Consider the following 23,996-nt stretch of genomic DNA (forward strand, 5'->3'; position numbering starts at 1 on the left):
GTAACCCAGTCTTCTAGGTAATCTGTCAGTCTGGCTGCCTCCAGACTTACATGTGGGCCTGAGCCAGTGCAATTGGGGTTATATCTGTTATTGTGACCTCATTGTATATACAGTCAGGGGAGGACTGGGGAGATTCTGGTATAAAAACATTTCCAGGGGAGGCTATAGCACAAGTGGTAGAGCGCATGCTTAGCATGCATGATGTCCTGGGTTTAACCCCCAGTACCTCCTCTAAGAATAAATAAATAAATAAACCTAATTGTCTACCTCCACCCAAAAAATTTCCAAACTGAAAATTTTCTAAGAAAGAGACAAAAAACCTTAATCCAGACCAGGCATTTGCAAATACTGGCTCATGAAATATGTAGTTCCAATTTACATTTGAGTAGCCACCACCTCAGGTACTCGTGCTGGCTGCACACATTAAAAATCTTTCGTAGCTACAGACGTGATGTTCTTGCTCTTGCTCTTCCTAGTATTCTCTGCCTAGGAGTCTCCTCTGCTTCCTTACATCAGCATCGGGAAAAAGAATTGCCCATTAACAAAATAATTAGTGGCATTAACTTTAGAAAAGATTGTCAGAAGAGCAGTAGGAGTAGTTCTTGACTTAGCTACAACCTGTACTTCTGTACATGACACTTAGATATCTCTAAATATAAACATTTTGAATGTATCACATGTGCTGAGAAGTGAACATTTGATGCATCACACAACACCAAGCAAATAGATAAATGGAAATGGAAAAGTGAAATTACTGATAGTGGTGATAAAATGTATATGTCTTATAAACGTATTGCAGTGAGATAAAATGGTTATCGTTTGGTTAAGCTGAAAGTGCTGACTTTATTCTCATTTGGATGCCCTTTGGTGTTAACTCAGTTCACTTTGTGTTGATTTGAAAGGGAAAAATTTAAAGAATAGGTTAAAAATGCTGGAGATATATTTCAACAGAGATATAATTTGAGATTTTATATATGTATTTATTTTTATATATATATACACACAAATACATATGTATTTGCTTATTGAGAATAGATATCTTTCCCTTCCTTGATAAATAGAAAATTACATTTTCACAAATTTGACCTTTTTTGTTTCTTTTTTTCTTTGGGGGTAATTAAGTTTGTTTATTTATTTGTTTGTTTGTTTATTTTTAAATGGAGATACTGGGGATTGAACCCAGGACCTCATTTATGCTAAGCATGCACTCTACCACTGAGCTATATCCTCCCCCTGACATTTGACTTTTTATAAGATTTTATGAACAAATCATATATGAAAATAGAATATTTACCAACTCACACGTTTTCCTCAGACACCACTGATCAAAACTAACAAGGAACCTTGAGGGGGCTGTGGGAATTTTTCAGATCCTAAAAGCACAATAGTAATATGAATAGTAATAAGGGTAGTAGTAGTACTGATAGTAGAATAGTAACTCCTGCTTGAGCTCTTGCTGTGTTTCAGGCTCTATGCTAACTTTGTCACAAGTCTAAAATCATTTAATTCTTACAGTCCTTAGTTGAAATTGTTATTATACGGCCCTCCCACTTTATAAAATAGTATCCTAGAGTTCATAGAATTGAAATGACTTGTCCAAAGTCACAGCCAATATGCAGAGGCATTTATTGATTCCAAAGCCTGTGTAGTAATAGCTGCCTTGTGTTAGTCTCCTGTTTGCTCAACAGTCGAGTTTGAACAAACATCTCTTAAAGTCAGATTATGACCAGATAATAAAACCTGTGTGAGAAAAAAGGCATGAATCTCTGTGTCTTGTACAGATAGATGAAATGTTTTCAGGAACAGGAAATAATAAGCTTGTGATAACACCTCAAAATAATTTTTATAAGGTATTGAAAAGGGAAGCAACAGAGCACCCAATATATTATGGTTTAATAACAGAACATTTCGCAGAAGACTGGGGCTGATGAGACATTTGCTTTGCTAACCTGCAATGCACATAAGAATGCTATAGGTAAATAGAACCAACAGCACAATAAGTGACTATCAAATGCTACTGCCATGTTGCATTGTTACCTGTCTCCACCTTAGGACTGAATCTGAATGAATGTGTGTTCCTTTTTTCTAAATTGGTCTCTTACTGTGTGAAAGCAACCTTTTCCCAAATGATCCAGAGAAGAATTTTTAAGAAACAGAAGAACTGTGCTGTAGGCTAATAGTCACTGTTCCACTTGCAGAGGCAGAAATGCAAACCCACAAATGTTGACTAAATGACAACCTGCCAGAAAGGTCTTGAAAGTGGTATGCAGACCACAGGGAGGTAGGTGGGTTTCTGATGTGCATCATGCTCCATCCTGGAAATACATCAATTACAGGAGTAAAGGGACACCAGAAAGGAAAGAGCAGCATGGCTAACCCTCAACTTGGAGAAGCCAATACAAACTAGAAATACAAGAGCAGAAGCAGAAACTGATAGTAGTAGCTTAGAATATAAGACCCATTAGATGAAGTCCAATTCAGTTTTGCTTTATTTCTCCTGAATATTTTTCTAGAAATGAGTGCCATTCATATTTGAGAGTTGAAAAGACATTATTAAGGTATTTATTCAGTTAGCAGACATATACCAGGTGCTGGGGATGGTCATGCTTGAGTGAATCTTGAAGTTGCGTAGGATGTGTGGGCCAGGAGGGGGTTTGGGAGAAGTGTGTGGGGTGTTCCAGGCAGAGGGAACAGTATATGCTGAGGCACAGAGGCACATGTTGATGTTAAAGGAATGATTTTCTCTGTAGAGTGGGAAAAAATTGCTCTTCAGAAAAAAATCATGGTTTATTTTCCTTTTCAGGAGAGAGACAGCATTCATGGCACAGATAGGTGGTTCTTTTTGTTGAGGAAGACAATCAGTGATTCTTGAGAGGGATGTGGAATGGGCAGCAGGGAGAGCAGGATATGAGATGAAGAGAACAGAACTGATCTACCAGAGGAAGCAATAAGTGAGAGGAATTTGGAGTTTGGGGGCACCCTGGGTGGAACAGTGAGAAAAAATGAAAAGATGGGAAGACCATGTCCAAGTAAGAATCTTGAGCAAAACAAAGAAGTCATTGTGAGCTAGAGAACAGGACAATCAGTCATGAGGAGGACACAAGTCCTTCCCAAGGATTATACAAAACATCAGGAGGGCACAAACTTCTACATTCTGTGGGACAATGTCTTGGGTAATCTTTATCTGGATATTAAAGAGTAACCCCAGCAGATTAGAGGACTCAGGGTGGTTGCTAAGTTGACATCATCGTCTTATATTTGTAAAATTTGCCTGCTTTTTCTAACTGGTAGACAATACTTCATTCTGAAAGTTCTGCAGCTTGTAGGCTCTGTTTTTTATATTTAAAATAATTTAAGTGAATGAGTTTGTAATTTATGTTCTAAATTTAGAATGTTTTAAAACATAATATATAAAATATAATAATATTGAACAAATAAAATTATACACAAGTTTATGTTCATAACCCAACAAAAAAGATTTCATATATTTTAAAAAATTTCCCAAATTTCTGGTTAAAAAACGCATTCTCTATTATTTACCTCTTTCCTGGGAATTTACAAGTCTAACCTGCAGGCTGAATTAGTTCTCTGAGCTAGAGGAAAGGCATTAAAGGTAAAGGATGAAGCAAAATTCCTATTACTGTGTCTCTGCTTCATTTGTCCGTTAAAGGAGACTGACCCATCCAGGCTGCGTGCTCCAGAGGCTATAAAACAGTGTATTCTCCAGGTTCTTCATCCTCTCCACTCCCAGTCCACCCTGTCCCTCCTGTCCGATTTGTACACACAAGCATTCACTCTCACTTCTCTGGCCCTGGACACTTGTTCTGTCTTCCATGTCATGAAATGAATAAGTAGAGTACATCAAGTAGACAGACTGTTCAGAGCTCAGAAGGAAGGGCTAGGTTGAAGACAGATTTGAGTTATTGATATATAGCTAGTTTTCAGAGTTATGGGTGTAGATGGAATTGTATATATAGAGAAAGAAGACTGAGTGAGAAATGCAATAAAAATATTTAGAGTCCAGGTCAAGGAAAATGAGCTGGCAGTGGAGAAAGTAAAGGAGTAGGTGCAGATATGGGAGACCAACCAGAAGAGTGTGGTGCCACAGAAAGGAAGAGAAAGTGTTTCAAGAAGGAAGGGATGTCCAGCTGAGTCAGAGATTGCTGAGAGATCTAGTAAGATGAACACTGGAAAATGTCCACTGGGCTTGGCAATGTGAACCTTACTAGTGACCTTGGTGAAAGAAATTTTGGTGAAGTGGTAGGGGTGGAAGCCACGTTGGAGAGGATCAAAGAGTGAGTAGATGGAGAAAATAGAGAAAGTATGAGAAGACAATTCTGGATGAAACTTGGCTGTTGGGGGAGAAGAGAGATAGGGTAGTAGCTGGAAGGGGTATTGGATCAAGGGAGGGATTTCCTATTTTAATTGGAGGATTCTAGCCCATGTTTGAGTGCTGATGGAAACAATTCAGTACAAGATGTATTAGTTAAGATAACATGAGCTGCTATATAAACCTTCCTAATTATGCATAATGGCTCAAACATGATAGAAGTTTATGTCTTGATAACTTAAAATCTAAAGCAGTGATTTAGGTGATTCAGGACCTAGGCTTCCTACATCTTGTGGCTCACCCATATTCAACATGACTTCTATGTTGCCAAGCTTGTCTGCATCAAGCCATGAAAGGGAAAGAATGTGGATGATACCCATGGGACGTCTGTATGTGTCTGGTCTGGAAGAAGCAGCTATTACTTCAGCGCAGATAATGTTGGCACAGATAACATCAGTCACACAGAGCCATCCTCCATACTTAACTGCCAGAGAGGTTGGGAAATTTAGTCTAGGAAGAATAAGAAATGGGTTTGGTGAACAACTAGCAGTCTGTGCTATAGAGGGAGAAGTTAAAGATGCAGGAGATGGGGTAGGGTTTGGAGAAGGGGATAATGGAAAGAGTGACCTTTCTGAGAAGGTAAGAGGGAAGAAACCAGGCTCCAGAGCCCATGAGGATAGATTTGTTTTCCAGCCAGGGGAAAGGGGCAGGAGGTCAAGAATACAAGTGAATGATCACAAAGATGAACCACGTTTAAGGCATGAAGGAACATAGGAGAGTGCTGATGGACAGAATGTGGCAAAGTCAGTAAGTTGGAGGTCCTGATAAGGCCAAGAATGGCTTCTATGGGCATTCTTAAATGAGCTGGAATGAAAGGGCATTTTGATGCTTGTCCTCTCAAGAATGAGGTGTTTGAAAGCGTTATTTAGGATGTGATTCGATTCCAATGATGACAAGGTCCATGTGTGACCATGGACATGGGAGGATCAAATGGAATGAAGAAACTGGTCATGACAATGAGGAAGTCAAAGAAACCGAGAGCCCAGGATATTTGAAGGCTTAGCTGTGTGGGTACTGGTACCACCTAGAAAGGAGATAGGAGTTATAAAGAAGAGGAAGCCTTGAATCACATGCCAGAGTCTTCAGAGGATGACATGTTATGACCAAGAGGTTGGAAAATGACAGTTTTGTGGGAAAGAGAAGATGGTGGTAAACCTGGATGGAGTGAAACTTCAAAGGCCTCATAATGTCTCTTTTAAAAGAGGGAGAGGTAGTAAAAGTCTGGAAGTTGTACACAGTACTATTCTCATCTTCCAATTTTTAGTAGACAACATGTTGGAGAGGAAGCTTTGGGTGGGGGGTGGATGGGATGTGGTATTCCCAAGGTACCACCAGGCTTCAGTTTAGGTAGAAAATTCCAGTCTAAGAAAAGCTTGGGGGTGTAAGCATCTAAGGGAATTTGTAGACTTTAGAATGGAAGCTCAGGAGGATATAAAGGAATGATTGGGGAGCAGAGCCAGGACGGAGTGCTGGGTCAGTTGAGGGGATATAGAGAACAGGTGAGAAGGAGAGTTACAAAGGTAGGGTGACACTTTTGGATGGGACTTGTCCTGAGAGTTCCTTGGTGAAAGAGATGCATGGTTGAGAGCCTTTTTGTGGTGATTTGGCAACAATATGGTATTGTGGCCCCTGCAGCTTCACATGGGAGTGTAGCACGCAGAGGGGGGTTCGATGGCCCTGTGCATCTACATTCAGTTCCAGAGGCCAACTTGTGGTAGGTCCCCTCCTCCCTCTCCAGCCTCCTCTCACTTCATTGCACTCTGCTCCAGACACTGCAGCCACCTTTTATATCCTCCATCCTCACATGGTCTTCCCTGCCTCAGGGGCACATGCCCTCCTCTGCCTAGAAGGCTCTTATTCATCCTTTAGATCTTGATTAAAACACCCCAGGCTCCCCTGTTATTCTCTCTCATCTCACTGTGTACTTTTCCTTCACAGAGCTTATCACAGTTGTAATTTTAAATTTGTATGCTAATGTAGTTAAAGCCTCTCTCCTCCTCTTGTCTGTAAGATCCACGAGGGCCATGTCTGTTTGACACACATGGTATCCCAGTACTTGCACATAATAGGTGTGGTGGTTTTAAAATAGGTCCACAAATGCTTTGACACTCCCATTTTCAAAGGCGGAAGTCTAATTCTCTTCCCCTTGAATGTGGGCCAGACTTAATGACTTGCTTCTGACAAATAGAATGTGGCAGAAGTGACAGTATATGACTTCTGAGGTTATAGAAAGAATACAGCTTCCTCCTGCTGCTTTCTTCCTCTTGGATCACTTGCTCAGGGGAAGTCAGGGCATGCTGTGAGGTCACTTAGGAAACCCTGTGGTAAGGCCCACGTGGAGAGGAACTGAGGCCTCCCGCCAACAACTAGCATCAAGTTGTCAGTCATGCGAGGAAGGCACCTTGAAAGTGGATCCTCCAGCTCTGGTCAAGCCTTCAGATAGCTGCAGCTCTGGCTGCCATCTGACTATAACCTCATGAGAGAATCTAAGCCAGAACCACCCCACCAAGTTGCTCCCTGTGAGAGATAACAAATGATTATTATTGTTTTAAGCATCAAAGTTCTGGGGTAACATATTATGCAGCAATAGATAACTAATAGAATAGGTTTTCAGTAAAGAATGAATGAATTAATCATCAAATTCATGGACACTTTTTTGTTTCCTTTATCTCTCTCTCTCTCTCTCTTTTTTCCTTTTCTTTCTTTCTGGTTTGGCATTAATTACATCAGTAATGATTCTAATAGGTGCCTGAAACTTTCTGTTGCATCTTCTCTGTATTTTACTTTATAGACTTTTTCATCTGTATGAACTGGAACAAAGAATACAGACAAGTCAGCAAAAATAGGTAAGCCTTAAAAGATTGCATTTAACTGAGGGATTTCAGTATGAGGAAAGATTAATTATAGTTTCTCTTCCACTGCATACTACCAAGGATTAGTTAGCATAAAAGTGAAGCAGACAAAGCAGAGTTCTTAAGGATCATCAAAGCATGGTGAAATTTTGGTCAAGATTGGGTTTTTTAAATAAATCTTTAATGTAGATTTTTTACATAGCTTTTAAGTCAATAAAGTTGACTTACTTGTCGTTGTATATTGGACCAAATGTTTGCACCTTTTGGATTTAAGAGGCCAAATATTTTAGGGTCATCAACCATCACAACTTCTTTGTCTTTGCCTATGTCAACAGACTCCTTCCCTCCCCAGAACCCTTTCAGCTTCACAGAGGATAAAGGGAATTTTTGTAGGGAATCTTGACCTGGTATGATGTAACATCTGCTGTTCCCTTTTGTAGCGGCAACACAGAAGCAATGCCTGGCACAGAGCAGCCATTCAAAATGTATTTGTTGAGTAAACGAATGAGTGAATAAATCTCTTTACTCATCGTAATCATTGAGATGTTAAAAACTGTTCCAGTTGCCTAAGTAGGAATGAATACATAGCTAACACTATCTGGCAAATAAAGGGAAGATCTGAATTATGTAGCATCAATCTGACAAGTGCAATTGAACCACTGTGTTATTGTTTATTTGCTCATGTTTACATTTTCCTCACAAAAATATAATTTTTGTTTTATAACTGTGTGGTCAATTAGGGGTGTGGCTAATTCTGTGGACTGTCTCACTCAACATCTTTTCCAGTCTCATTACAGTGTGTCTTCCTGGAATGCAGACTGAAAAGTTTAAAACTGCATTTTCCAGACTCCTTTGCTGTTGGGGTCCTGAATGAGTCTTAGGTTCCTTCAGTCAAATGTATTCACCTGGGCCCTGAAAATGAACTGAGTTAAGAGGGAGAGTTTGAGGCATCTGTCTTGCTGGTGCTGATGGTTTAGAGGGAAGCAGTTTGATCTGGACCTGGAAGCAGAGGTGATGGCTCCATAATTTGTCATGTAGATTCCTGATCAGGAGAAGGTGGCATGATTCTAGAGTGAGTGCCTGCGAGTGGTTACTCCCCTGATTCAGCAGGTAGTCTCCTGTTCTTGGCAGGAGCAGCAGACTCCTTCACAGCCGAGTTCTGTAGGGTGGGTTGGAGAGTTGTTCCTGGATGATCAACCTGGAGTCTGTTTCCTCAGTCCATCTAAAAATATTGTAAGCCATTTAATACCTTGCACTAAATCCCTTTCTGCCCAAAGGAATAGTTTTTTTTTTTCTCCTCTGCCACTGAACCCTAACCAAAGCAAGGGGCTGAGAATTATTACACAACTGACAAAATGATTTAAATTACTATGTAGATCATTAAAATGCAGATATACTTTAATGTTTATGAAATATCACATACTCTGTTGTCAGGAGGTACAATTTCAAACAAAAACATGTGCCCCCGCAATAATCTGTATGTTGATTTTTGTAAAAAAAAAAAATCCTATCAAATCTGAATTCTATTGAAGAACTCTTTTGTTGCTTGCTAATGCTATCAGGACTGTAGTTTGCGCGCAACAGAGTTCAACTGGATTTATGCAAAAGAAAAATGAATTTATATAAAGTCCTCTGATAGAACCCAAGGGCAAGGATGCAGCTGGACCTCAGGGATGGCCTGGAGCCAAGGACTGCAGTGCCATAGAGAACCCAGGAAGCTGTCTCACCAGCTCTCACCATTGTTTCTCTCTGAATATCTGCTCATTCTTTCTTGCTACTAAATTTCTCTGCATCCCAATCAACACGTTAAAAAAAAAAAAAAGCTCAACTTCCATTTACATATCCTTCATTCGAAAGAACAGACAGATAGACTGAAGTAAGAATCTCCAAGATTCAATTCTAGAATTTTAAGGAAAGACTATGAGTAGCCTGCTTCAGTCAGGTGCCCAGTTCAGCCAAGTTGCACAGCTCACAGATGCCCTCATCTTGTTTTCTATGTAAAGGGCACCCCTAGAGCACAACATTCTGTGGAACAGAATGTGAATGATGCCCCTTGGAGTCGTGCCACCACCCTGAACCAATCTGCTGGAGCCTGGAGGCAGAGTCCTATTGTGAGAACCAGGCAGTGGGTGCTCTGCTCCGGGCATCGTGTGGATTGTGGGTGGTCGGGGGAGGTGGAGTTGCAGGAAGGGGAAGTTACCGTGTAAGAGGGAATTACTGGGTGCTCAGGCGGCAAGCTCCCTGATGTTCATTACAAGAATGATATACTGATTTTAACTATGTTAGATCAGGGGTAGGCAAACTATGGCCCACAGGCCAAATCCAGTCTGCCCCTGGCTTTTGTAAATACAGTTTAATTGGAACACAGTCATGCCCATTTGTTTGCTTGTTGTCTGTGCCGCTCATTTTCTGTACTGGCAGAGTCAAGCAGTTGCAGCAGGAATCGTACAGTTCACAAAGCTACAATATTTACTGGCTGGCCCATTACAGAAAAAGTTTGTTGAACCCTGTATTCAACCCCTGCTGCTCAAAATGAGGTTCCCAAGCCAGCAATCTCAGCATCGCCTGGGAGCTTGTCAGACTTCCACTTGGAACTTCTGATTCAGAACCTGCTTTTTTCACCCCCTCCAGTTGAGGCATTTTATTTCCATGTATGTATTATATCTCTAGAAAAAGAACCCCAAGATCCCCCACCCCCACTATATTTTTGTCTTGCTTCTTTATGGTCCACGATGCCAGCTGAGGTTATCGGTGTAATGAAACTGAACTGACAGGATGGGAGAGGCTCATTCTGCCAGTTTTCTAGATCTTTGAGTTGTGCATCGAATCTAGGGCTGATCGCCACACTTGTGTAACCTGCCCGTAAAGTTCACAACAATTTTCCCAGCTCTGTGATCAACACTGGTTTTAGATTGGCCAATATAACCATGCTTCATTATCACAGTTAGAAACTGCAGGACAGTGGCTTTGGAGCACAGCCTAATAACCTAGCGTTTACCTCTCTTTTTGGCATTGTTAATGCACTTGAGAGTATCAGCCGGGACATTCATGTGCACCATTATGACGGCACAGAAGGATGGCAGACAGAACTTGCTTTTTAACAAGGTCCCCAGGTGATTTAGTGGCACATTAAGGTCTGAGAAGCACTATATTAAACTCCTCAGTGGGCACAATCAATACTATTGAAACTTTGGTTTCACATAAGCCCCATTTAGCCCGTAGGACATGATGCAATCTCCCAGGCATGTTAGACTCCCAGGCGTGTTAGTCCCACTATCTGTAGATTTGATGCAGGGTTTGTTTGTTTGTTTTTGGACTGTGTCTGGGCAGAGTATCATTACAGTCAGCCAGAATCAGCCCAGACAAAGGTTTGTTAGGTAACTGCTCATTCATTCAATTATAACAAATATTTATCAAGGGCCTACTCTGTGCCAGGCCTTGAACTACAAATGGTGAACAAATTGGCACAGTCTCATAGTGTTGTGGGGCTTTCACACATCATCTCATTTAATTCTTCCTATAACTTATGAGGTGGAGATTTCAATCCCCGTGAGGAAACTGAAACTCAGAGGTTAATGACTTGATCAAAGTCATGTGGCTGGTGAGTGGCAGAGCTGAACACTGAACCTATGTCTACCTGACACCACAGTTTATGCTTTTTCCTGTGCAGCCCTGTTAGGCACGATTCTAGGAGGTTATAATCTAAATTAGTCTACAGCCAGAGAGCCAGTGCTTCATAGAGAAGAAACAGAGTATTCTTATCTCCCACGTCCCAAATACAGCCAAGATGATGCTGCAAGATTGGTGAAGGCTGGAGACTAGAGGACCTTCTCTTCAAAGTGACAGACTTGCCTGCCACCTTTATCTGTGAGAGAGACAGATAACTTTGGTTTAATTACTTCTTCCAGACACTTGGGATGAGGCATTCACCTAAGATCTTAGAGTAAGACAAGAGAAGCACTAACCTGGGGAGAAAACAGATCAGGGTTAATGCTTCCTCCTCCAAGTGACTCTGAGGATGAATCCCATTCACTTGGGGACCCTGCCTTTCTGACTCTCCTCCCTCCTGTTCCATATGTCCACTCCACTGACCCAGCCCTTCTTCCTTGCTTTGCTCCTCCCTCATTCGATCATGTCCTCTCGAACTTCTGTTCTGAGACCTACAAATACACCTCTCCTATATATCTGTATCCTCAGCTGGAGGAGATAGATGAGGTGGGGAGATGGTGGTGTGAGAATTGGGAAGGATCACAATGGAGAGAGGTCTTGGGCTGGACCTAGGTAGTGAGGAGAGAGAGATGAGTTTGAGGAAATGGCTGTTTAGGGGAAGGAGGAGGGAAGTGCAGGAATGACAGGCATGGAGTAGGATGCTTTCTGATGGAGCAGGAGGAAGAAGATGGCAGTGAAAAGCTTGCAGGGTTGAACCAAAAACATCAGCAAGATTATCATCCCAATAAGATCCCAATTGCATCTCAATAAGAGCAACCTTGTGAGACAGGTACTATTGTTATCTCTGATTTATTATAAAGACAACTGAGAAATAGAGGGGTTGGGTAAATGGTTCCAGATCACATGGTTGTAAGTGGTGGAAACAAAATTGAAACAGAGGCAGGCTGGCTTCAAAACCATGCTCTTATCTACCATTTTATACTGCCTCATAAGAGCATCTCACTGAAAACAAAAAGACATATTTCTCTTCATGTATCTCTGGTCCTGGACTAGCTTGCTTGTCTGCATTTCAAGCAATGCATTTGTATTTTATTAATAAGCAGAAATTAATAAACAGTTAGCTCAGTTCATCTTCACAACCTAAATCAAAGCACTGAACATAAACAGGTTTTTTCTAAAAGGAAAACTGTCAGAATTAACATCTGAATGTCATAAATTATTGGCTTTGTTTTTCTAGCTGATTTCTGGTTCAAACTGAGGAAGAATTTATTCTGACACTGTTACAACCTTTATGTATCTTGATTTTAGCAACTATTAGCAAGCAAATAGCTTGTAGCCTTAAAGTCATACAAGGTTCCCTGGGAGGTGGTAAGGATTAATCAGATCAAATGTAAGAAGGACTTTAAACAGTTCAGCCCCTTCAGCATCAATGAGCAGTTCTGGTGTGTTGGGAGCAAGGAGGACAAAGAACAGGGCATCAGCTCTGAGCTGTTCCAAGTGGGCCAGGCAGACCTGTAATTAGAAAGGTTAGCTTCAGGTTAGCATGATGAAGCCTCTAGGAGCTGGAGCAAAGGGAGTGGAAGGAGGGAGTACAAACTGTACCTGGGCTTGAGGGAAGGCTTTGCTGATGGGGCAGGAGGAGGACCCTCTGTCTTAGTCTGGGTTCCCCTAGGTAGCCTCTGAGAAAGCACAAGTTTATTTGAGGGTAATCCCAAGAAGGATGATGAGGGAGTAGGAAAGTGAGACAGGGAGGGTAAGAAAGCCAATAAAAGGTTCATTAATGAGAGGGTTACAGCTATGATCAACTGGGGCTCCATCCTGCTGGGTACCCTCTGAGGGGATGTGTAGAATGTACCTCCGAATTGTCCCACCAAAAGATGAGGAAGCTGGGGTATTTTCCACCAACTGCCGCCCCACGTTGGTTGAGGATTGCTCCTGATGGTGCTAATTCCCTATCCTCCCAGCCTACTTCATGCATGGGCCAAGAGTCCTCATGCAGCCAGATAAAGCCTTCAGGCTGAGAGATGCCGTGTCTGAAGCAAAAGCCATCCATTGTCTTCAGAAGCTGCAGGTGCCTCTGAGCTGGACCAAGGGCATATGGATGGAGCAGCAATACCTTCTGTTACACCCCCAATAAGTATTTGAATGAATAAATAGCTATGAATCCAAAAATGAGGATGTTGACATTTAAGCTGGGTCAAGGAACCGAAACTGAGTGCAGTGAGGCCAGGGTGGAGAAGGTAGGACTGGCTGCTGCAATGGAAAGACATATTTTAGGTTCAGATGAACATGGATTTAAATCTCAGCTCTTATTTCCCGAGTGACCTTAAACATGACATTTAAGCTCAGTTTTCTCCTTTGTAAAATGAGAATAACAGTACCTACTTCATAAGTTGCTGTCAGGATTAAAATGAGTAGACTGTAAAGTTCCTGGCACGTACTAGGTATTCCATACATAGTGGCCAGGATTACAGCAGGCGGTCACAAAATGGCACCTACAACTTTAATCCCTGGGAGCAGGACTGATATAAGTGCATGTTTAATTTGGGGAGCTAGGGGCTATGTCTAGGGCACAGTGGCCTGTTGAATTGGCTAGAGGCTAGAAATATGGTGCCTCCCCTTCACTTCTCACTGCTGTATTCAGCCTTTGCTTCCACCAGCTACCAACACTGCTCTAAGGCCCGCTACCCCAAGTTAACAGTCTATTTCAAAAGGCCCTTTCTCCCCAGCTTTACAAAATTAAGAAATATTGCTGCATGCAAAAGAGAATAGAAAATAAAATAATGAACCCTCATACGTCCACTACCCAGCTAAAGAAATAAATTATTACAATATGTGAAGCCCTCTTGTATCCCTTTCTTCTCCCAATCTTCCTTCTCTTTTTCCAGAGGTAACCAAATTCTAGAGTGAATTTAGTATTTAATATTCACATGTATATTTTTATAATCTTACTACTTAAGTATACCAAAATAATGTTTGATACTATTTTACATGTATTCAAACTTTATGTAAATAGTATCATACTATACTTATTCTTCTAAAACTTGCTTTTTTCATTCAACATTCTAGTTTTGAGATTTACCTACATTGAAATATTTCCTGTCCTTGATGACCTTAGTTTTTTGAGAAGCACTGGTCAGGTTTTCTTGCAGAATGTCCCTCAGTTTGAGTTTGCCTGATGTTTTCTCATGGTTAGAGTGGGGTCATTGGTTTTGGGGAGAAAGACCACAGAGGTAAAGCACCATTCTCATCACATCATATCACGGGTACATGTTATTAACATGACTTACACTGATGATGTTAACCTTTTTAAAAATTAACAAAAAATTGTTTTATTTTATTTTATTCTGTTTTTAAATGGAAGTATAGTCAGTTACAACATATCAACTTCTGGTGTACAGCATAATATTTCAGTTATACATATATATACATATATTCATTTTCATGTTCTTTTTCATTATAGGTTACTATAAGATATTGAATGTAGCTCCCTGTGCTATACAGAGGAAATTTATTTATTTTTTATCATTTTATATTTAGTAGTTAATATTTGCAAATCTTGAGCTCCCGATTTATCCTTTCCCACCCCCTTCCCTCCTCCAGTAACTATAAGTTGTTTATTGTGTCTGTGAGACTGTTTCTGTTTTGTAGATAAGTTCATTAGTGTCTTCTTTTTTCTTCTTTCTTTTTTTTTAGTTCCACATAGAAGTGATATCATATGGTATTTTTCTTTCTCTTTCTGGCTTTCTTCACTTAGAATGATGATCTCCAGATCCATCCATGTTGTTACAAATGGCATTATTTAATTCTTTTTTATGGCTGAGTAGTATTCCATTGTATAACTATACCACAGCTTCTTTGTGATGATATTAACCTTGATCACCTAGCTGAGTTAGTATTTGACAGATTTCTTCACTGTAAAATTGTATCCTGCCCTCTACCCCCACCAACCCTTTCTGGGTGCGTTTAAAAATTTTAAATGGAATGAAAAAATGAAATAAAGCTTCATTAAATGCCATGGAGGAAAAAAAACTATATTCTTGTAATTTAGATTAACTCACTTTATTGACCAGAAGATTGTCACTAAGAAATTGACATCCCTTTTTATCTATTAATATTTTAATATCTGGGCTTATTTGATCTTATTATCCTGGTTTTAACTGTACCTATATGCTGATGACACATAAATCTTTCCCAATCCTAACCTTGCCCCAGATCTGCCACTTCATGAATTCAGGCTCCTGCTAAATATTTCCCTTCCATGCCTTAGAGACACTTCAAATTAAAAAAACCTCAGACTGAGTTTTTCGCATCCTTTCCATCACTCCCACGTCTCCTCCTTCAGTGTTCTCTAGCTTGGTAAATGGCACCATGTCTACCCATTTGCCCAAGTCATAAATCCACCCTCCACCTTGTAGCCTGAATGATCTTTCTAAAACATAAACCTGTCTATAGCACCACCTCCATGGTTATCTAATCTCATTCTAGGCTTCTGTTTCCCTCTTTGGTCTCATCTCTTGCCACTCCCAGCCTGTCCTTTACCCTCCACGAATAACAAAGGCATGTGGTTCTTTGCATGTGCCCTGTGGTTTTATGCCTCTGTGTTTTTGTTCTGGCTGTTACTCTGCCTGGAAGAGTCCCCTCCTCTACCTCTGCCCACTATCATCTTATTCTTCAAGACTCAGCCTGAACGCTTCCTCTCTGTAAGCCTTAAGGCAACTTACCCTATTCAGTCTTTCCCACTAGATTGTGACTCCTGAGGGTAGGGACCATATATGATTCATCTTTGTACCTGCCCCAGCTCAGCATAGTGCCTGCCAGTCAGACTGAAGAGACTCAGAAAATGTTTGTGATCAAGCCATATTTCCACTGTGCTCCCAAGACACTTAGAGCAGTCATTACCTCTTCTCATAATTATTAGTCAAAATGTCTGAATCATCCTAAAGGCCTTGTGTTTAGAATACAGTAGGTGCTTAATAAGTGTCTGTTTTTTAAAAAGTGTCTGTTGAATCAATGTTCAGAGCAGGAACATTAAAAACTGAATTGCTCTTTTCATGACTCTTCAACAAAACTTCGGCCAAACCATACTAAGGGAAGTTTGGTCTTCTTTGTCAAGAAAGTATTACCTGATCTACTCAAGTACATAAGAAATGCATAGCTGAAAATGGTGTAAAATGGCTAAATAGGAAACATGAGCATCACTGGGTGAAAAAATTTAAAGCTGGATTATTTCTCATAAATGTAATGTTACAAAATAGGCATCAATTTCCCTTGGCCAGCTACAGTAATAAGATAAGTATTAATAAGATAGTATTACTCCTATGCCTAAAGCATTACTGTTCAGAAAAAGTAAAAAGGTAACTGAAATGTTGCAAAATCCAGCAACTGAAATCAGGAGGGCTCCAAGAGTTGGGTCTAAAAGAGACTGGGATTTAAGCACCCAGAAAAGGAAAGGCGGGACATGAATGGGAGGAGATGAGGATCGAAGTGATGTAAGACTAAGTGAAAGAAAGTCTGGCAATCAGGAGAGGCAGGAAATAGTTTGACAGTGGAAAGCGCCTGGCAAGTAAAATGAGAACCTGGCAAGGGAGGGACAGGTGACGAATCAATTACAACAGATCTCGCCTGCCATTGTCTAGGCTTCGGAAGTAAGTTGATGAGGTTTGGATTTAATAAATATTAAAATTCTAAGAACACTTAAGAACTGCTAAGGGAGACTGTGAAACAATCAGCATATGAGTAGATTTCTAAGGCGAGACTAGACACCCATCTATTATGGATGGTTTGAGACCAACATATCCATCCTGCTACTGCAGAGAGAATTTAATGACCCTGTAGGCCTTCTTTTCAAACTTCTGAAAGGCTGGGGTGGGCAGGGAGGGAGGTTAAATGGTGTTAACGTTCATTCTGCTGTTTTATTACAGATTCCCTGCTATAATTATTGTATTAATTCAGGTACAATTGACAAGCAGTTTCTCTCTAAACAAAAGAAGCAATTTAATTGTTGGTCTTTATATGAACATTGCTGTCCAATCTTCATATACAGTCATTGCCCTACACTTATGTACCCACAACGCAGTAAAATTCCACTTGATAGGTTTATTTGGAATTTGCAGTAATTTGAACAGGGTCTGAGTTAAAGTTGAACTTTGCTTAGCAAACCCCATCCATCACAGATTAAAATTCAGATTTTAAACAAAATTTGGGAGTACATAGGGTGACAAGTTTCCTTGAACACTTTTAAAGCACTGTGTTGTGATAGGAAAGTAAAGTGATGGTTGCCCTCTGCAACGGCATTTTAGGGGAGATTGTCTGCTGTGTTTGTGTTTGCCTCCCTGCTAGACTCTGAACTCCATGAGGGCGGGGGCTTTGGCTTGTTACAAGATGTTTCCCACCATTCAGTCCAGGCTGGCACATAAAGGGTGTATGGTGAGTTTTCTGAATAAATCAACCAGTCAATGGAAAACCTGCTGGGATTTGGAAGTCCTGTATTAGAACATGATGAGAACTACTTTATTATAGGGAGTTTTACTTAGGTTTATATCCAGTTTCTACCAATTACTGAGAAATGTGTGATCGAGGACCTGCCACTCAATGTCAGAGCCTCAGTTTTCTTGTCTGTAAAGTAAGGATAGTGGTAGCACCTATGACATAGATTATTGTGAGGATTCAGGGAGATAATGCTGTGCCCTACCAGATACCATGTCTTGGATAAAACAGTCTCTTAACCTCTGACACATGGAGCAGGATAATTCCTTGTCGTGGGCACTGTTCTGTGCATTGTAGGATGTTCAGCAGCATCTCTAGCTTCTACCCTTAGATGCCAGTAGCACACTCCCCCCTGTTATGACAGCCAAAATTGTCTGCTGATTTGCCAGATGTCTCCTGGGAGTTAAAATCACCGCTGGTTCAGAACCACTGCTATAAAATTATAGTAATTGATGTGTTATTGGTACAAGGAAAAATAGATCCATGGAACAGAAGGGAGAGACCTAAAATAGACTCCTGGATGTACGGAATGTGATATATGACAGACATGGAGTTACATATCAGTGGAGAGGAGATAGGCTGTTTACTAAATGGTGCTGGAGCAATTGAAAAAATTACAATTGTATCTCATATCATTCGTAAAAACTTTTAGAATAAAATATGGGAGAATATCTTCATTGTTTCAGGGTAAGGAGGATTTTTTAAACAGGGCACAGAAAGCACAAGACATGAAGGAGATGGTTTAGACCTTTTACACTAAAAATTATGTACATCAATGGAATCATAAACAAAGTGAAAATCTAAATGGCAAATAGGAAGAAATTACTGATCTGATATCCAACAAAAGATATGTATTTAGAATATGATGATGAACTACCAAATCAACACCCAAACGCTGGCTGTGTTAGTTTCCTAGTCATGCTGTAGCAAATTACCACAGACTGAGTAGTTTAAAACAACAGAAAAATACCTTTATAGTTCTGGAGGCTAGAAGTCCAAGATAAAGTATCAGAAGGGCTAGTTCCTTCTGGAGGCTCTAAGGGAGAATTGTTCCATGTCTCTCTCCTAGCTTTTGGTGGTTGCCAGCAATCCTTGGCATTTCTTGGCTTGTAGCTGCATCACTCCAATCTCTGTCTCTGTTTTCACATGTTCTTCTTCCCTGTGTCTCTGTCTGTGTCTTAACATGGGCTTCTTGGGACACCAATCATTATGTTTAGGGTCTACCCTAATCTAGTATGACTTCATTTTAGCTTGATCACATCAGCAAAGACCCTGCCTCCAAACAAGATCACTTTCTGAGGTTCTGGTGGACATGGATTTTTGAAGTACACTATTCAACACAGTACAGTCTACCCTTTGAACCCCCAAGTTCACATATGTACCATGTGCAAAATATCTTTATCCCATCCTAACATCCCCCCAAATCTTAACTCTTTCTACCATCAACTCTAAGTCCCAAATCTCATCTAACTACCAGTTTAGAAAGTCCCAGATCTTATGATCTAAATCTTCTAAATCCAGTATGGGTCAAATTCTGGGTATGTTCCATGATGGGACAAAATTCCTCTCCATCTGTGGACCTGTGAAGCTAGGAAAACAAGCTGCCTGATTCCAAAATACAAGGGTGGGATAGGCATAGGAGAGACACTCCTATTCTGAAAGGGAGAAATGGAAAGAATAAAGGAGTCACTGGTCTCAAGCAAATTCAAAAGCTAGCAGGGCAAAGACCATTAGGTTTCAAGGCTTGAGAATCATTTTCTATGGCTCCATCTTCCCTCTGAGCCCAAGGAGGTCTCTTCAGCCGCTGCCTCTGGGCCTGTCTCTCTGGCCTCTGCCTCTGTGTCCAATGTGCTGCCCTTGTAATCATTCTTCCTTTTACTTGAAGCATAGTACTTATTTGTAGCTGAGTAATTCTGGCAGCTCATTTCCTGCCTTTAGTGTCCCTGAAGTCCTACAGCTTTCCTTCACTTCTCTCTGTCTCTGTCCCTTTAGTCCAGGTGAGCAGTATTTCTGCTGATAGAGCATGCTCAGAAACGTCTGTTAGTCTTCTGTGTATGTCAAGGGGATCCATGCCGTTACACAAGAGGGTTCTCCACAGATCCCTCCAGGATAACCCATCTCTATTCCTGGATTATGCTGAGGTGGTTGATTAGATCTGTAAGTCACACATCTAATCTCTACAGTGGTTTGTCCAGCCACACCCTCGCTTCTGTTTCCAAAGCATACATATTATCTGAATATACTGAGAATTTTCCAAATCATCAAGTGTTGGTTATTTTTTGTTTAACAGTTCTTTCCTCAATTTCTCTTTTTCTTCTTACATTTTACTGTAAGCAACAAGGAGAAATCAGGTCACACCTTCCATGCTTTTTGTGGAAATCTCTTGAGCTAAATACCCAAGTTCATTGTTTACAGTTTCTGCTTTTCACTCAACAGTAAAACACAATTCAGCCAAGTTCTTTGCCACTTTATAATGAGGATTGTCTTTCTCCTGGGTTTTCTTTTTTAACATGTTCCTCATTTCTATGTGAGACCTCATCAGAAGTACCTTAACGTCCATATTTCTAAAGCAGTCTCTTCAAGACAGTCTAAGCTTTTTCTATCATGTGCCTCAAAATTTTTCTAGCCTCTACCCATTACCCAGTTCCAAAGCCATTTCCACCATTTTAGCTATTTGTTACAGCAGTACCCCACTTCCTCGTGCCAAAATCTGTATCAGTCAGGCTTCTCCAGAAATACAGAACCAGTAGGGGAGGTTTCTGTCTCTCTCCCTTCCCCTCCCCCATATATTACTCCCACATTAGTGGGTGCAATCTCCTTTACTTAAAGTCAACTAATTGTAGATGTTAACTACATCTACAGAAAATTTTCACAGCAATACCTAGATTAGTGTTTGGTTTAAAAACTGGGTGCTATAGCCTAGCCAAGCTGACATATCAAACTAACCATCACATAAACCACAAAAATGGATAAATAATAAGAAGAGTGGCTAATTCATACAGAAGGAAACTGGAATAGTCAATAGTGTAGTAAATTGGTAAAACTGCTTGGAAATCTAGTGAAGTAAAAGATTTCTGTGTAAGTCAGGAAGCAGGGGCTGGATTGGGAAACAGGAAACATTTTATGTTTTCCAAGTATGAAAAGTTTAATATATGAATTAGGGGCTTATACACCATTGGAAGAACCAGAGAGTAAAGGTTGTAGAGACCACTATCAAAGATCAGGAAAGTGCCACCAGAATCTCACCTTGAAACATCAATAACTGAGTAGTCTCAAGAGCTGACTGGGAAGATGCCGTAATTCTCAAGAACCTGAAAAGCTTCTACCAGTTGTCTTAGTCTGCAGCAGTGAAGCAGAAGCTGATAGTTTTCCAGAGCTCCCTGGGAAGCTACTATGACTCTTATGTCTGCCCACATATCTGGCTGCAATTATCTCCGGAGATTAATGGTCTCCCCTCTTCTGGAGACTTCATCTTGGGGAACTTACCTTTTACATGCCTCAGACCACTAGACCACTGGAAAATTCATCAGCAGTAACAGTCTTCTGAATTTTTATGTTTATTTCCCACCTTCTGGTGCTCATGTGTCTCATAAAAGCATCCAGTAGATTTGACAAGCAACTTCCTGTTCATTAGGTACAGTCAGCAAGATGTCATCAAGGCGAAGACTCAACTGTCTATGGAAGTTGGTTAGGTGATATGGAAGGGTGATATGATCAAAGTCTTTACGGTCTAGACTATGGCAGAGAGTTGGAAAGTCAACAGACTTGAGGCAAAAAGATACTGAAGGTGCACCACTCTGGTTGTCTTTGCACATGCAAACACATATACATGTCCCCCACCCCCATGCACACTAGTGTGAGAGAGAGAGAGGGAGGGGGAGAGATAGAGAGAGACCTACCTTCTCTCTGACAGTTCAGTGCTCCCCTTGGCCCCTACCCCTCTTATCACACATTGAATTCAGGGAGCCCATTACAATGGCAACATTGCCCACTGTCATTTCTGACTTACAGAGAATGGCCAATACAAAGACTCTCAGGGATGCTAGTGGTCCCTTCACCAATGGATTTTTCAAAGTCTGGGTGAAAGGAGTGTCCTGTATTTTTAGGAGACTGCTGTTAAGTGATCGTTCCACCATCTTCAAACCAAGAGTCCTATCACTTACCCCTTTCAAGCCACTTAATCTGGCTTTCATTCCTATCATTCAATGTCCTTACTAAGATTACCAATAACCTGATGTTGCTAAATCCAAGGGACACTTTAACCTTTAGCAGCATATAACAATTTCTGTTCTTGGCTTCCATGTTGCCATTCTCTTTTGGAGTTCCTTGTATGTCTTTTCTTCTCTGTCCCAAGGGTGGCTCTTCCTCAACTATTCATCCTGTAATGTTAGAGTTAGGACTGTTTCCTCAGCTCTTGTCTTTTCTTGCCATAGCACTAACCTTTCTCCTCAGGTCATCTCATACATCTCAGATCTCTATGTGGGTTGTTCTCTCTTCCTAGAATACTCTTTATTCCCTTGTGACCTGGCTAATTTCTGTTGGTCTTCAGATGTTAGCCTAAATGTTACTCCCTCAGAGAAGATTTTCTTAATGCCTTAGTCTAGGTTAGGAACACTTTTCAAGCACTCAGTATTTCCCCTTTACAATAGTTACATTTCTAATTACTTATTTCATGCCTCATTTCCTACTAAATTGTAAGCATCTTGAGAACAGAGGCTGTGTTAACAGCTAACGTTATCTCTGGAATATGAGTGGTGCTCAATAAGTATTTATAGATTATTCATAGATAAATAAATGGAAGTAAAGATCAAATTGGATTTAATTTCAAATTGTTGAACACTGTGGCTCAACCTTATTTGTTGATTAATCTATACATTAACTATAATTTATAACACCTTTTTTATATTCTTATATACTAAGTTTATTTTTAGGCAGTATCTTCAATCCCATGACTCTATCTGCATATAATTATGCCAACATCATGCTGTTTTTTTAAAATAAACTTTTATTTTGAAATAGTTTTAGATATACTGAAAAGTTATGAAAAGAGTACAGAGTGTTCCCAAATACCCCTCACCTAGTTTCCCCCATTGCCAAAATCTTACATTACTGTGGTTTATTTGTCAAAACTAAGAACTAACCACATTATGATTAACTAAATGCCTTTGGGTTTTGCCAGTTTTTCCATTAATGTCCTTTCTCTTTTCCAGGAAGCAATCCAGGGCACTGAGTTGCATTTAGCTGCTGTCTTCTCAATCTCTCTATGATCTGCAATAGTTTCTTAGTCTTTCTTTGTTTTGCAACACCTTGATGGTCTTGAGGAGTACTGGTTAATTATTCTGTAGAATGTCCCCCAATCTGGGTTTGTCTGATGTTTTTCTCATGATTAGGCTGGGCTTATGGGCTTTTGGAAAGAGTATCACAGAGATGAAGTGCCCTCCTCATCACACCCCATCAGGGGTCAGTGACACTCATGTGACATCAGTCTGAAGAAGATTGAAATAATGTCCTGGCTGCCCCAGAGAAGAAACTTATCAGAGATATAAAGCTTGAAGATGTTATTGAATTTTGCTACTCAAAGTAAGATACATAGAAAACAAGATTATGAAACTCAGAATGAGGTTTGGAGAAAGGCTGCCAAAAACATGCATTCAGTGAGGTCAGGGACTAAGTTTGATTCATCCTTTAGCACACACTGTGGCACACATAAGCGCTCGTTGAATGTCTGTTGAATAAATGAATAAATTGGTGAATAAATATTCATTTACACTCTTGGCCTTAAATTCTTGACCACACCAAAGCTGTGTTTCAGTCATTGTTATGATACACCAGCTTCCATGGATGATTTGTTTTACGTGCTCCTATTATCTGAATGACTAGTCACTAGATTTTTCATTAGTGTCAATATTTCACATTCAAGTTTAAATGATGACAGAATCACTAAAAATGACATCAATTTAATAGCATTAAAAGTATACTTACTATTAGTTCAACATATTGAAATACAATTCTATAGAAGACTGAGTTTAAAGAGCTGAGTATAAAATCACTTCCAGGCAGTGATTATAATGATAAAACAAATCAGGTTTACACATAACAGGCATGTATTGTTTATGCTGCTTAGCATCCATTTCTCTTTTTTTCCTGAGAGCACGCATGTTTTGTTTTGAAGCAGACCACTTCTCACCAGTTCTCAGCCATGTGTTAGATCCTGATAATTCAGGTCAATCTGGACTTCACCTCTCTGGCCATAGTCGTTGGCTCAGGAGTGGGCAGGTAACCCAGTCAGAGCCCATCTGCTAGGGCTTGATGAGGTGTGAGAATGTGGAATCTAGAACTTCTGCAGCTGTTTCCAGGGAGGGCCTGGAGCTTGCTAAGGTCACTATGTGGAGCCTGAGGATAAAGCAACACAGTCGTAGGCAGAATAGGGTAGTCGAAAGAAACTTGGTACTTAGCTGGTGATTTAGTTCAAGCTGCTGGGTCAAGCCTCATCTAGACTTTTCAGCAAGTACTTTATTGTTTAGTCATTTGCAAGTGAAATGCCCTACAGATATACAGGCAAGGACTTGAAAAGAATGGGAAAATCAAGAGTTTTG

At 40.4% G+C, this 23,996-nt stretch overlaps 1 long non-coding RNA gene and 1 pseudogene across 1 annotated transcript; one reads left to right on the top strand and one right to left on the bottom strand.

The window, feature by feature from the left end:
• The first annotated feature begins 6,607 nt into the window (after positions 1-6,607).
• Positions 6,608-23,169, top strand: LOC141579705 (uncharacterized). The gene is made up of 2 exons (XR_012511558.1): positions 6,608-7,236; positions 22,611-23,169. It is a non-coding gene; the product is annotated as an uncharacterized LOC141579705 (long non-coding RNA).
• Positions 9,909-10,301, bottom strand: LOC141579704 (small ribosomal subunit protein uS8-like; annotated as a pseudogene).
• Positions 23,170-23,996: the final 827 nt, after the last annotated feature.

Source organism: Camelus bactrianus, chromosome 13 (genome assembly GCF_048773025.1).
Source record: "Camelus bactrianus isolate YW-2024 breed Bactrian camel chromosome 13, ASM4877302v1, whole genome shotgun sequence".
NCBI classification, from domain to species: domain Eukaryota; kingdom Metazoa; phylum Chordata; class Mammalia; order Artiodactyla; family Camelidae; genus Camelus; species Camelus bactrianus.